Source organism: Nicotiana sylvestris, chromosome 9 (assembly GCF_000393655.2).
Source record: "Nicotiana sylvestris chromosome 9, ASM39365v2, whole genome shotgun sequence".
NCBI classification, from domain to species: Eukaryota; Viridiplantae; Streptophyta; class Magnoliopsida; order Solanales; family Solanaceae; genus Nicotiana; species Nicotiana sylvestris.
Window position 1 is genome coordinate 146,422,225 of NC_091065.1, and position 12,844 is coordinate 146,435,068.

The window sequence follows — 12,844 nt, forward strand, 5'->3', positions numbered from 1 at the left end:
CGTTACCTCCAAAATAGTCATACGACACAATATCCGAGTTTCATACCCTCAGGACCATATTTATAACCGTTACTTACCTCAATCCGAGCAAAATCTTATTCTGCAATGCCTTTTCTGCTCAAATCGGCCTCCAAATATCCCGAATCTAGCCACAATTAACTCGATTCATTCACTACATATTTTAGGATTTAATTTCATATGAAAAATACTAATTTTTCAACAAAATCCGAAATTAACCCAAAAATTGCCCGTGGGGCCCATGTCTCGGAATACGACAAAAGTCACAAAATACGATAACCCATTCAATTACGAGTCCAACTATACTAATTTTACTCAAATTCGACTCCGAATCGATGTTCAAATCTTGAAAATTTATTTTTAATGAATTTTAGAAAATTCCTCCATTTCTCTTCAAATATCAATAATCTGAAGCCAAAAATAAAGATTTATTCATGGAATATAATCACAAGAGAGTCAAGAACACTTACCCCAAGAATTTCCGTAACTTTTCGCTCACAATTGCCCAAAATCCGAGCTTGGAAGTTCAAAAAATGAGGAAAACCGGACAACTCATCCTTTACACTGTCCAGAATTTTCGGGTTACTGTACCCACGTGTTACTGTTCACGGATATTGTTCACGGATACTGTACACACTACTGTACACAGCTACGGTACACAGTTACTGTTCACACGTGTTACTGTTCACAGAGACTGTTCACGGATATTGTACACGCTACTGTACACAGATACTGTTCACGCTGGTGTGGCCACTGTTCACGCATGCGAAAAATACAGAAACTGTCCAGAAAATTTCAGCAGATAAATACAAGTCCGAATTGATCCGTTAACCTTCTGAAATCCACCCGAGGCCCTCGGGACCTCAACAAATTACACCAACAAGTCCTAAAACATCATACGAACTTAGTCGAAACCTTAAATCACATCATAAAATGCTAAAACCGTGCATCACACCCCAATTCAAGCCTAATGAATCTAAGAACGTCCAATTTCTATATTCGGTACAAAAACCTATCAAATCAAGTCCGAATTACTTCAAATTTTGCATACAAGTCATAAATGACATAACGAAACTATGAAAATTTTTAGAACTAGATTCCGACCCCGATATCAAAAAGTCAACCCTCGGTCAAACTTTCCAAAAATCTTCTATTTTTCAACTTTTGCCAAAATGCGCCGAATTATCCTACAGACTTACAAATCCAAATCCGAACACGTGCCCAACTCCAAAATCACCATACGAAACTTGCAATCATCAAAATTCCATTCCGGGGTCTTTTTCTCAAAAGTCAAATCTCCGGTCAAACTTAAGAAATCTTTAGCCTTAGATTTCTAGGTTCCGTTAAATGGAGATAATTTGATCTAGGGACCTCCAAATTCGATTTCGGGCATATGACCAAGTCCCAAATCACGATACAGAACTACTGGTATGGTCAAAACATTTATCCAGATTTGTTTGCTTAAAATGTTGACCGAAGTCAACTCAGTTGAGTTTTAAAGCTCTAGTTCACAATTTAATACATTTTTCACATAAAAACCTTCCAAAAAATTATACGGACTATGCACGCACGTCGAGGAATTATTGATACTACTTTTCAAGGTCTTAAAATATTGAGATAATTATTTAATTTAAAGATGACATTTTGGGTCATCACAGTAGGTAAGGATATATAGTTTTAGTTGATAGTTATATATTGTAATTAGTTTTCAATGGGTAGGAAAGAGTAATTATTTTAAGCTCAGGATATTTGGCATAAATTTCTCTCTTATATTGTAATGACCCTACCGTTCGTTTGGAGCATTTGCACTTTGCTTGGTAGTTTTAGAGCATGAGTATCCCCGTATGATGTATTATGACTTATGTGAATCGTCAGTTTTGGTTTTCAGGTTATTCAGAATCGATTTGGAAGAATAAATTTTATGGTTTAAGCTTTAAGATGGAAGAGTTGACCAAGTTTGACTTTCTAGTATTTGATCTTGGATTGAAGTTTTGATGGTTCTATTTGGTCCAGATGGTGATTTTGGACTCAGACGTATGCCCGGATTTGCATTTGGATATTTCTAGAAGGTTTTCGCACCAATTGGCGAAAGTTAGAAATTTGAAGGTTTGGAAAGTTAGTTTGACTGGAAGTTGACTTCGAGGATGTTAGATATGGATTGTGGTTCCGAGAATTGGAATAGCGTCGTTATGTTATTTGGGACTTGTGTGCAAAATTTAGGTTCATTCTAGTTTGATTTGATATGTTTCGGCGTGAGTTTTGGAAGTTGAAAGTTCAAAGTTCATTTGAGTTTGAATTGATGTGTGATTCATTATTTCGATGTTGTTATGCGAGATTTGAGGCCTCGAGTAGGTCCGCATTATATTATAAGACTTGCTGGCATATTCGGACGGGGTCCGAGGTGGCCCAGGTGAGTTTCAGACGAGGCTTAGATCATTTCGTTTCATGTTGCATTGCTGAAGAGGAACCGGATCTAGTGTGATCACACTTGCGGCTGGTTCATGCCAGTGCGACGATCACTGAAGTGAAATTAAGGGCGCATCTGTGTGTCCGCAGAAGTATAAGTCTAGCCACAGAAGTGGCATGTGGCGCAAAAGCGTGAGTTGGTTGGCGCACCTGCGTGTGCGCAGAAGCGGGAAAACTCTGCAGGTGCGAAATGACTGGCCTTCATAGGGCTTCATAGAAGCAAAAGTTTTTCGCAGAAGCGGAGGTTGCAGATGCGACATTGTTACTGCATATGCGAAAATGCTGGGCAGAAGCTATAAATCAAGGTTTTTGTTTCTTTCATCATATTTTGAGATTTGGGCTCGGAGTGAAGCAATTTGGAGGCAAATTTCATCACAAGGGTAAGGGTAAGTGTTTTATACCCGATTTTGTTTATATTTAGTGATTCTATCTTCGTTTTTGATAATTGGATTATGAATTTTAAAGAGAAAATGGTTTTTTTGGCTAAAGTTTCATAGAGTGAATTCTTGAGTTTTGAACACCGACTTGAAGTCGGATTTGAGTGAAACTAATATGGTTGGACTCATAATTGAATGAGTTGTCAGCTTTTTTGAGTTTCATCGGGTTCCGAGGCGCTGTCCCGGATTTGAATATTTTGTTGATTTTGGGTTTTTGATTAAAGATTTGACTTTATTCAATTGGGTTTATTTCCTTTGGAATTATTGGATGTATTCGAGTTGCTTTTGGCTAGTTTCGAGCGTTTGTAGGTCGGGACGCGTGAGATAACATTTTTAGAGCATTGCTTGACTTGCTCGATATTGGATTTGGCTTGTTAGAGGTAAGTTACACTTCTAAACTTGGTGCTGAGGGCATGAAACCTGAATTACATGTTATGTGATTGATGTTGAGGTGAGACGCATGCTAGGTGACGGGAGTGTGGGCGTGCACCGTAGTAAATGTGATTTAGTCGATTCCATGGAAATGTGTAGCTATCTTATCTGAGTATTTTTACTGTACTTTATGTGATAGCCATGTCTAGGCCACATGCTTATCCTGTTGGGACCCACTGAGGTCATTTATGTTGTTGAGTTATCTACTTAAATTTCAATTACATACTCAGTCATACACATTCATATGTATATCATATCTCAATCTCTGCTACCATTTATTGATACATCACATCATTATTGTTGGGCCGATTTCATGACATTGTGAGTCCGAGAGATGGGAGTGATTGATGATTGAGCAAGGACGAGGGCCTGATTGAGACGATATTGATTTATGATGGGAGAGGGTTGCACGCCTCCATGATTGGCTAATTATAGATCTTGGGTTGAAGGAGCCACTCCAGAGTCTGTACACACCCCAGTAAGCGGGTACCTACTGAGTGCAAGTACCGAGTGCGAGTGCAAGTGACTGGGAAGACTGAGTGACTGTGAAAACTGAGTGGCTGTGAGGATTGAGTGACTGTGTGGATTGAGATTGAGTGATTGTGAGGATTGAGTGCATTGATGTACTGAGAGTATGCATATGGTTTTAACACCGCATGTTATTACAGTTGACATGCATACATTGACATGTAGGCATAGAGATGTATTTTCTCATGCCATTTGAAAATAAAACATCTTATCTATTGCTAAAAAGTTATGGCAAAAATCACAGTTTTACAAAACCTACTCATATTATTGTAATTTTTGTAAAAGAATTGGGTTTTTACTGATATACTTGAAAATCATGCCTACTTTTTCGGAACTGTAAACAAACTGAGCATTATATCTCTGAGTTACTTCTTTTATCACTTTTATTATGGTGTTAGATGTTACACCCCATGTTTTCGTATGCAAAAGTACGTCGTAAGTCAATTGATGCAAGCTCAGAAATGAGATCATACTTGAAAGTACATAAAGTAAGTTAATCATGTTACATTTTGGTTACAAATCTTTAAGATCATTGATAACAAGTACCAAGAGGGTTGAAAGGATTATAAGCTATAAAATTGACGAAAAATAAGTTTCATCGAAAGTCGATAAGTTTGAAATATTATTTCATGCACTTTGGTGGTGAGACTAGGGTTCTTAATGTGATAAAGAGGTTATGTTATGAGTTATTTTAGGCTTATGATAGTTGTGTGTTGCGTTTTAAAGTCAAGCGAGTTGTGGAATAAAAGTTGGCAAAGGTCATCACAAGGTACATTCATAAATGTGCTGAAAATTAGGTCAAATGTAGCGAGCTTTTCTCCCAATAAACTTGGAATTACGGGATAATCCACATATAAAATTTAAGATCTACAAGTCTAGGTTCTAATGCATTAAATCGTTCATCAATACGACATCGGAGTAGAGAGGTATTTGTAGTTTTGCAGGACTGCACAGACCGCATAGATGAAGAGTAGGTGGGTCGCTAAAGCTATTTTAGAAATATATTTCATGTGTTATATGAGGTCTTTTTGGGACACCAAATTTAATATCTTGGAATTTAGTTTCTAACACTCTTAGCCGTTTGTTTATACGACATTCAGATAAAAAGATATAAGCGTCTAAAAAAGAGCCAATAATAGGGTGCCAAGCTAGCACCTCCTTTACTTTTCAAAAATGGATATATATAGGCCTTATGTCATCTTTCTTCACTTTTCCACATATAACGACCATAATAAGACCCCTAAACGTATCCTCAATCTATCCACAAGGGTTTCCAATAATATTAACATCCCAGGTACGAAATCAAGAAGCGATAACACTAGAATGATCCCTACGACGTAAGTATCAGTATATCGCCTCTTTTTTTTTGTAGTTTGAGTTTTGGAAGGTACTTCATAGTTAATAAAACCTATAATTTCTGTATTTAAGTTTTAAATATCAAATAAGGTTGATAAATTCATTTTCTAATAGTTAGAACTCATGGGATGGTGATCGGAAGCCGTGAATTCGAGTTATTCGACTTGTAGTGGACAGTTTTGTGGGCTGTTTTGTGTTGCTTTTGGGATGTCTTTTTTTCTATTGTTTAATGGAGTTTTTAGGATAAATGGTGTGGATAAACACCACACAATGTCAAAATTGTGGATTAGTCGTTCTTGTAATATTTTCGGGGTGTTTGACACTACTATAGTTGTCGTTTTGGGTATGAAGTGATTGGAGTGTGTTGAGATGTTGTAAGATAAATATAATATGGATTTCTACTTGTATCCACAGTAGTAGATAAATATATTGTGTTCTTTCATGTGCTTAAGGTTATCTTGATATTGATTAAGTTAAATAGATGGACGAAACATGAAATAATGAATAAAGTTGCTAATTGAGGATAATTAGAGTTGTGAATTGTTTTCTTTGTTATAAACATATGATATAAGGCCGGAATTATTGATGAATGAATTCATTATCATGTTAATGATACTATTAAGTTAAAGTAAGAGGTCTATAATGGGTGATATGGGGTATACAAATTCCAATTGGAGCTTGCCGCTCGTCGTGAAGTAGTTGCGACTTGTTGTTTTATGGTGTCTTGTTATTGATAATTTTGTATTGCTGGATTTCTCTGGTCATTTTTGTTGGTATATGGTATTGGAATAGGCTCTTGTTATAGGGGATATGCTGCCCAAATTTACATAAACGATCTACTAGTTTAAATTGCAGAGTTATCGTTTACGCAACACTGATTTTGAATCTCCCTATGCGTTGGTAGATTGAATTGAGTTGTTTGAAGAATTTCTTTGAAGGTATTAAGGAATCAATAAAGTTAAGGTATGTTAAGGCTATCCCTTCTTTCATTTTGGCATGATCCTTATGATTAACAAAATGAGTGAACGCGCAACTTTCACAAATGACTCTATTCTTAGAAGTACTAGTGGTGCCTATATTCTTGATTCCCCATATGTCTTATTATTATATTGTCTGTTCCTGGGTCTCAGAAAATCCATAAGTTGATAAAGCTTATTTATTGGTATTTATCTAAGGCATAATAATCTTATGACATTACGAGAGATCTTATTGACTTACTACATTATGCATTGCATTTATTTATACATGTACATTGACCCATGACCAGATGATGTTATATACACGTATATTATATGTATATGGGGTATGGGGAAAGGTTATGGAATTATATACGAACCACCACCTGATCAGCTGGTATACGTTGATGATTTAGCCCACAGTGGCCAAGATGATATAATGGGATGCCCTTAGAGGCTTGATGATGTTATGTACGCATATACCCATGCATGATATGACATTTATACGCACATACATGACATTATAAATTTTTCATGATTCACAGAGCTATTCAGAATTACAGGTTGAGTTTTTTACTTCATGTTTCTTTCATGTCTTTTATATACTACTTTCATGCCTTACATACTCGGTACTTTATTTATACTGATGTCAACGTTGTGTTTCATGACCGTAGGTCCCGATAGACAGGTTGAGAGTCCTCCTAGTAGGCTATCAGCTCAGTGGAAGGTGTTATTGTGCTCCACTTGCTTCGGAGTTGCCTATTTGGTCAGTATAATTTGGACATGTATTGATTGGTATGGCGGGGCCCTGTCCCGACCTTTATGATATTTAGTTACTCTTAGAGGCTTGTAGACATATTTCATATATATGGATACTTGTATGGCCTTATCGACCTATGTTTTGAGTATACAAATGATTTTGTCGGCCTTATAGGCCCGTATATCACATATATAAATTTCTATGTCATATTGGGTCGTCCTATGTGTAGTATTTCCTTATGTTTTATTCTGGTTATCTCATGACCGCGTTTTGGCCCATTTATCCATGATGGTATGATAAGAAAGATATGTTACGTTGGTACTCGGTTGGGTAAGGCACCGGGTGCCCATCGCGGCCCATCAGTTTGGATCTTGACATTATGAACTATTGTCGGCTATTAGTGTTAGACCCTGACCTTTGTTCCAGCTCATCACTACTTTTAACCTAAGGTTAGGTTTGTTACTTATTGAGTACATGAGTTCGGTTGTACTCATACTACACTTCTGCACCTTCCGTGCAGATATTGGATGTTGATGTTGCTGTGTACGATGAGAGCTGGATTTGAAGATGTACCTATGTTCCAGTTATAGCTGCCTCTTATTCGTGGTAGCTCTAGACTAATTAAAATTTGTTTATGTATAATTCAGATAAATAATGTATTTATTTTATACTGGTTTTGTAAACTCTAAATATTAGAAACTCATGATTTGTACTACTAGTCCTTGGGAAATATATAAGTTTAAGATATTTAATCATTTATTTGTCTCAATAAATCTCATTAAATTGGATAGTTGTTCATTGGCTTACCTAGCGGGTTGAGTTAGGAGCCATCACGACTAGTTGGATTTGGGTTGTGACACATATATAACAGTTAAAGCCAACACGAATAAAACATTTCATTTATCGGCTAGCATGAGAAAAGTACAACATGTCAAATATACATGTAATATCAACAATAAACAGTGGATCCATCAAGAATAATCAAACTTAGCAATGTACGGGTGCCTGACATAACTGCCCAACATCAAGCACGTATATAATATATCGTGCTTGCACCCACTACTGGTATGTCAGACTCTAGAGGGACGGATCCTACCCAAGTGCTAATCATAATCACATAGCCTAATAGTGAGGCCTGGTGCGCGCCTTGCCCCAACACAGTAACACTTAGCCCAATACGAGCCCGGCGTATGCGTCACCAAAAAATTAATATCAAATCGGCCCTATGGCCCAAGCTCAGTAATCAACTTGTCAAGTCTTAGTTAACCACATCTCGCAGTATTCAATTACAATAATGTTACACATATGCATCATCAACAATATGTGAGGAATCAAAAAAGAAAGTACTAAGATAGAGATATCATATACAGATATAACATCATGACTAAGAATATGTGTACAATTAAGTCAAATAGCTCAAAAATGATAAAAATAGCCCTATCAAGTCTCAAACAATTAGCACATAGCCTAGACATGATTTCTAATATGAATCAGGACTCAAATGATCGTACAGGTAGAAAACACATATATAACAAGGCATGATAGCAAAACAATGCCGTATTATCCTAAAAGCCACCTCTAATCATAAACACTCTGGTGCATGCACACACGCCCATCACCTATTGTGTACATCACCCCAATACTTCTCTTATAACATAGTTCCCATGGTTAAATACCGTCAAATCCAAGTTTAGATATGTGAGTTACCTCAAAATGCGTAAATCAATACTTTCAAAAGCCCTTTCAACGCGAATTGGCCTCCAACGACTTAAATCCAGTCAAATAACTTAATATTATCAAATAATGTCTTAGGAAACAACTTCAAATAATAAAGCTTCAATCTTTATCAAAATTAAAAAAGTCAACCCAAAGTCAACACCAGGCCCGCACATCGGAACCCGACAAAACTCACAAATTTCAAACACCAATTCAATTAAGAGTTCAACCATGCCAAAATCATAATATTCTGGCCTCAAATCGACCTTTAAATCCTCACATTTTATTTTAGAAAAGTTTTAATAAAATCCCCAATTTCTCCAATTTAAATCACCAATTAAATGATTAAAAACAAAGAAGAAATCATGAAAATGGACAAATCTGAGTAAAAAATACTTACCCTGATCCAAATCGTGAAAATCCCCTCCAAAATCACCCAATACCATGCTCTCTAACTCAAAATGTGATGTAGTAACTCAAATCCTCGAAATAGAGTTTTAAAATAATCTACATAGGCATTACCCTTCACGGTTGCGAAAATGCCTTCGCGATCGCAAAGAACAAAATTCACCAGCTGCCTATTACTCCTATGCGAATGCGATGTCCAAGTCATGAATGGGATTACCAAACAAACCTATGTCTATGCGAATGCGAAAAGCGCTACGCGATTGCGAAGGCTTGCAGCCTGAAGCCTCCCAGCCGAACTCCCTTCTATGCGAATGTGTCCATCCTATCGCGATCGCGGTGACCACTGCACCTAAACCTTCATGAACACAGACACTTCTCCACGAACGCGAAGAACAACCCGCCTTCCATCAAGAACACTCTACGCGATCGCGACCCCTTCTTCGTGGTCGTGAAGAAGGAAACTACAACTGAGAACCAGCAGTCCGAAAACATGGAGAAATGGCACGAAACCCATATGAAGCACACCCGAGGCCCCCGGAACCTCATCCAATAACACCAACTAATCCCAAACATGCATTGAAACTACTCGAGGACTAAAATCATACAAAATAACATCAAAACCACGAATCACACCCCAATTCAAGCCTAATGAACTTTCAACTTCCAAAACTCATGCCGAACCATATCAAATCAACTCCAAATGACCTCAAATTTTGCATGCAAGTTCCAAATGACACAGTGGACCTACTCTAACTCCCGAACCAAAATTCCATCCCGACATCAATAAAGTCAACTTTCGGCTCTCAACCTTCTAAACCTTCAACTTTCTAACTTTCGCCAAAAAATACCAAATCAACCTATGGACCTCCAAATTATTATCCGGACATACACCTAAGTACAAAATTACTATACGAAGCTATTGGAGTCATCAAAACACCATTCCAAAGTCGTTTACACAAAAGTCAAACTTTGGTCAACTCTTTCAACTTAAGCCTCCAACCTTGATACTAAGTGTCCCAATTCACTCCTCGACCTTCCCAAACCCAAGCTAACCACTTAGGCAAGTCACATAACCATAAATGAACATAGAATAAGCAATAAATAGGGGAACGAGGCTAAAACACACAAAATATTTGGCCGGGTCATTACATTCTCCCCCTTTTAAATAAATGTTCGTCCTCGAACGGGTCTAGAATCATACCTGGAGTCTCAAAAAGGTGAGGATATTGGTTTTGCATCTCTTGCTCGGTCTACCAAACAGCCTCCTCGACTGGCTGACCTCAATAATGCATTCTGGAACATCGAATCATGAAATACTAGGTGAACTCCTGATAGACCAGGTGGATGATAAGTGGGGATTTTGACTGCTTATTAACATCTTTTAGCTTTGTTTTAGTCCGAAAGTATTGAATTGTGTTCCGGAACAAATAAAATTGTGCAAATTGCAGGAGTGCTAGAATTTTGGTCTATCAAGATGAAATCCAACTCAAAAAGGAGTGTTCCGAAGCATATGGCAATAAAGGGCGCAAATGTCAAAATGTGCGGTCCGTAGAAGAAATTGTGGACTGCAGAATTCCATCTGCGGCCGCAAACTAAGAAGCAAAATCCAACAGGACTTTTAGCAATGTGCGACCGCAGAATTGGGCATAAGAATCAAAGATTAGAGAATAAGCAAAGAGACTAAGTCCTGGAGCCTTTGTGAAGTGCAGACCACATAAGAATTGTGCGGCCGCAGTCCAGAAATGTGCGGTCACAAAAGATTGCCTCGCGGCTGCAGTCCAGAAATGTGCGGCCGCATAACTCACCTTCTTGCCAACTGAAGAAATCAGTGGATCGCACATGGGATTGTGCGGCCGCAGAACCTCCCAAGGGGTATTTTTGTCCGCAATCTTTGGCCCTATATAAATAGACGAGTTTCACAAATTTAGGTCAAGTTTGAGCATACAAACTGATGTAGCCCTTTCCCTTTGCTATTTTAGGAAGTTTTAGCTTAATTGAGTATTTTAACATTAGATTTCATCATTTTAATCTTCCATTACGAGTTTAATTAGCTTTTCATCTTTATTTTCTACAATTTCCATATGAATAGCTAGACTTTTACTAGGGTTGTGACCCAACCCTATTGTGTAAACCTTATGGATATTTAATTTAGTGCTTGTTTATGATTGAGTGTTGATTATTTAACTTAATTCATACTTCAATCTTAGAATTAATGGTTGCAAATATTAATTCATGCCAATTTGTCTTAGTCTCCACTTGAGAAAGAGGTACCTAGTCTAGGATAACTTAGCTAATAAGGAATTTGGTTAATTGAGAGATGGATTAACCTAATTAAAGTGTAACGACCCGACTTGCCATTTTAAGAATTAACGCCTCGTTCAACAACTTAAGATCTCGAGCAGCTTCGTAATATGTATATGACCTGCATGTGAGGTCGAGTTTGGTTTTCGAAAGATTCAGAGTTAAAATTAAAGAATACTTCTCATTTTGAAGCTTAAATGGAAAGAGTTGACTGGAGAGTTGACTTTTGAGCAAATGACCCCAGAATAGAATTTTAATGATTTCAATAGTTCCGTATGGTAATTTTATACTAAGGAGCATGTTCGGATTTGGGTTTGGAAGTCCGTAGGACAATTCGGCGCATTTTGGCGAAAGTTGGTAAATAGAAGAATTTTGAAAAATTTGACCGAGAGTTGACTTTTTGATATCTGGGTCGGAATCCTATTCTGAAAATTGGAACAGCTCCATTATGTCATTTATGACTTGTGTGCAAAATTTGAAGTCATTCTGGATTGATTTGATATATTTCGGCGCAAAGTATAGAAGTTGGAAGATTTGAAAACTCATAATTCGATTCGATGTGCGATTCGTAATTTTGGCAATGTTTGACGTGATTTAAAGCCTTGACTAAGTTAGTATTATATTTTGTGACATGTTTTCATATTTGGTTAAAGTCCCGAGGGCCTCGGGTGGATTTTGGAAGGTTAACGGATCAACTTTAACTTGAAAATAGCTGCTGGAAATTTCAGCACTGCTGGTGCATCGCTTCTGCGATGTTTTCTACGCATCAGCGACCTCGCAGAAGCAACCTGGGTAGAACTGGAGCAAGGTCACACATACGGACAGCCTTCCTCCTCTGCGCAATTGCAGGTGCGATGTTGGCACTGCAGAAGCAAAACTGGGCAGCAACATAAGGACCAAAAACCAGTCATTTTGCCATTTTCGATTGGGAATTTGAAAGCTTATATCTCGAAATCTATAAAGAATTTGGAAATGATCCAAAAATAAAAGTTGTAGCCCTTTGTATCTAGTTTTCCGAAACTCAAGCCGTTTTTCATATGGAGTTGTGTACAAAACGTTATGGTTAATATACTAAAGGCTATCTTGAAAGAGTTTTGAAATCTCTAGAAATTTCTGTTTCACGAGGCTGAATTTGGGAGTTTATATCTCACCATATATAAGGAGCTGGGTGATGAGCAACACATTAAAATTGTAGCTCTTAGTGACTAGTTTCCAGAAAGTTAAACCGTTCATCATTTGGATATTTGTACAGAAAGTTATGATCGATTTACCGAAGGCTAGTAACGCTGTTTTTTTTTTGGGACAGAGGCTGAACCGCATATGTCAAATGCGATGTATAAGTCTCAATTGACAAATGTAACTTGCCTGGACAGATTCTTAAACACGAGAGTTAGCCATTTTTACTCATTTTCGAGTTTTGAGTCTCGGATTTAGGCGATTCCAAAGGGGTTTTTCACGACTTCGAC